This window comes from Nicotiana attenuata, chromosome 6, assembly GCF_001879085.1.
Source record: "Nicotiana attenuata strain UT chromosome 6, NIATTr2, whole genome shotgun sequence".
Taxonomy (NCBI): domain Eukaryota; kingdom Viridiplantae; phylum Streptophyta; class Magnoliopsida; order Solanales; family Solanaceae; genus Nicotiana; species Nicotiana attenuata.
In genome coordinates this window covers 8,442,716-8,446,224 of record NC_031994.1, presented here as the reverse complement: position 1 = coordinate 8,446,224, position 3,509 = coordinate 8,442,716, and positions in this window count along the sequence as shown.

Below are 3,509 nucleotides of genomic sequence, written 5' to 3'. Positions count from 1 at the left end.
GCCTAGAAATCTAATGGGTGTTAATGGAAATTGAAGAAAATGAGTCTAAGATTACATACCTATGAATTTGTGGTGAAATCCTCTTTCAAGAATCGCCCAATTTGGAGTTGAGATGAAGAAGTTATGAAATTTTGAACAAATCCCGTTTTAGCTACTGTTTTAAGTGCTGGGCGACAGTGTTCATCGCGTTCGCGAGAACACTGTCGCGATCGCGAAGGGCTGCCAATAAGTGGACTTACGCGATCGCGAGTCCTTCCACGCGTTCGCGAAGGGTTGACCCCCTAACCTTAGCGTTCGCCGGACGATCTTACGCGTTCGCGTAGAAGAACGACCAAATCCCAGCCCCCCCTCCAATTAACTCTACGCATTCGCGTCACACAGGTCGCGTTCGCGACGAGCAATCCCCCAAAGCTCCGCGTTCGCGACTGTGGCTTCGTGTTCGCGATGGACAAATCCTCCCCTGTCCCCATTCACCTTACGCGATTGCGAGAGTGACTACACGATTGCGAAGAACAACAGGCCTGAGCACCTGTTGCAGATTTTTTGCAATTTTTCCTAAGTTCAAACCTTCCCGAATTACATCCGAAACACACCCGAGCCCTCGGGGCTCCTGACCAAACACACGTACTAACTCAATAACAACTTACTGACTTATCCATGTGATCAAATCGCCAAAATAACCTTAATAACAACGGATCAAACCTCACAAATCAATAACTTTTCTCAATCTTCATCAAGTATCAAATTTAGCAATTTAGGTCCGAATCACGTCAAATGATATCCGTTTTTCATCAAATTTCACAGAAACATTTTAAATCATATATAAGACTTGTACCGGGCTCCGGAACCAAAATACAGGCCCGATACTATCATGTTCTAATCAAATTGCATTTCAAATTTCCTTAAACAATTTCAGAAAATAATTTCTTTCAAAAATTCATTTCTCGGGCTTGGGACCTCAGAATTCGATTCCGGGCATACGCCCATGTCCCATATTTTCCTACGGACCCTCCGGGACCGTCAAATCACGGGTCCGGGTCCGTTTACCCAAAATGTTGACCGAAGTCAAATTAATTCATTTATTAGCCAAATTTTGTCATTTTTCACAGATTTTCATATTTAAGCTTTCCGGCTACGCGCCCGGACTGCGCACGCAAATTGAGGTAACTCTAAATGCGTTCGTCCTCGAACAGACATAAGAAGGAAGTACCTGAGTCAGGAAAAAGATGGGGATAACGGCTCCGCATATCGGACTCGGACTCCCAAGTCGATGCCTCAGGAGGCTGACCCCTCCACTGAACACGAACAGAAGGAAAGCTCTTCGACCTCAACTGACGAACCTGCCGGTCTAGGATAGCTACCGGCTCCTCCTCATAAGACAAGTCCTTATCCAACTGGACAGTGCTAAAATCTAACACGTGGGATGGATCGCCGTGATACCTACGAAGCATGGACACATGAAATACTGGATGCACGGCTGATAAGCTCGGCGGCAATGCAAGTCTATAAGCCACCTCTCCCACTCGATCAAGAATCTCAAATGGACCAATGAACCTAGGGCTAAGCTTGTCCTTCTTCCCAAATCTCATCACGCCCTTCATAGGCGACACTCGGAGCAATACCCGCTCACCGACCATAAAAGCCACATCTCAAACCTTGCGGTCTGCATAACTCTTCTGCCTGGACTGAGCTGTACGAAGCCTATCCTGAATGATCCTGACCTTGTCCAAGGCCTCCTGAACCAGATCCGTAGCCAACAACCGAGCCTCCCCCAGCTCAAACCACCCAACCGGAGACCGACACCGCCTACCATATAAAGCCTCATAAGGAGCCATCTGAATGCTCGACTGGTAGCTGTTGTTGTAGGCAAACTCTTCTAAAGGCAAGAACTGATCCCACAAACCTCCAAAGTCAATGACACAAGCTCGGAGCATATCCTCCAAAATCTGAATAGTCCGCTCGGACTGTCCGTCCGTCTGGGGATGAAATGTTGTACTCAACTCCACCCGTGTGCCCAACTCTCGCTGAACTGCTCTCCAGAAACGCGAGGTAAACTGCGTACCCTGGTCCGAAATGATAGATACGGGCACACCATGAAGGCGAACAATCTCCCGAATGTAGATCTCAGCTAACCTCTCAGAAGAATAGGAGACTGCCACAGGAATGAAATGCGCTGACTTGGTCAGCCTATCAACAATGACCCACACTGCATCGAACTTCTTCTGGGTCCGTGGGAGTCTAGTAACGAAGTCCATAGTGATACGCTCCCACTTCCACTCGGGAAGCTCAATCCTCTGAAATAAACCACCGGGCCTCTGATGCCCGTACTTAACCTGCTGACAATTCAAACACCGAGCTACATATGTAACGATATCCTTCCTCATTCTCCGCCACCAATAATGCTGTCGCAAATCCTGATATATCTTAGCGGCGCCCGGATGAATAGAGTACCGGGAACTATGGGCCTCCTCTAAAATCAACTCTCGAAGACCATTCACATTAGGCACACAAACTCGACCCTGTAATCTCAAAACTCCATCATCACCTAGGGTAACATGCTTGGCACCTCCGTGCTGCACTGTGTCTCTGAGGACACACAAATGGAGATCATCTTACTGTCGATCTCGGATACGCTCCAATAATAAAGAGCAAGCGACTGTGCAAGCTTACACACGGCTGGGCTCAGAAACATCCAACCTCACGAACTGATTGGCTAAAGCCTGAACATCCAAAGCAAGCGTCTCTCACCGACCGGAATATAAGCTAGACTGCCCATTCTGGCTGACTTCCTACTCAAAGCGTCGGCCACCACATTGGTCTTTCCCGGATGATATAAGATGGTGATATCATAATCCTTCAACAACTCCAACCACCTCCTCTGCCTCAAGTTCAACTCCTTTTGCTTGAATAAATACTGAAGACTCTTGTGATCTGTGAACACCTCACGTGCCACGCCATACAGATAATGCCTCCAAATCTTCAACGCGTGGACAATAGCTGCTAACTCCAAGTCATGAACCGGATAGTTCTTCTCATGAATCTTCAACTGCCGCGAAGCATAGGCAATGACCTTGCCATCCTGCATCAACACTGCACCAAGCCCAAAACGAGAAGCATCACAATAAATTGTATAAGGCCCTGAACCTGTGGGCAAAACCAATACTGGTGCCGTAGTCAGAGCTGTCTTGAGCTTCTGAAAGCTCGCCTCACACTCATCCGACCATCTGAACTGGGCACCCTTCTGGGTCAACCTGGTCATCGGGGCTGCAATAGATGAAAAGCCCTCCATGAACCGACGATAGTAGCCTGCCAACCCTAAGAAACTCCGAATCTCTGTAGATGATGCTGGTCTAGGCCAGTTCTTGACTGCCTCAATCTTCTTCGGATCAACCTGAATACCCTCTGCTGATACAACATGACCCAGAAATGCAACTGACCTCAACCAGAACTCACACTTCGAGAACTTTGCATATAACTGACTATCCCTCAGAGTATGAAGAACCACTCTA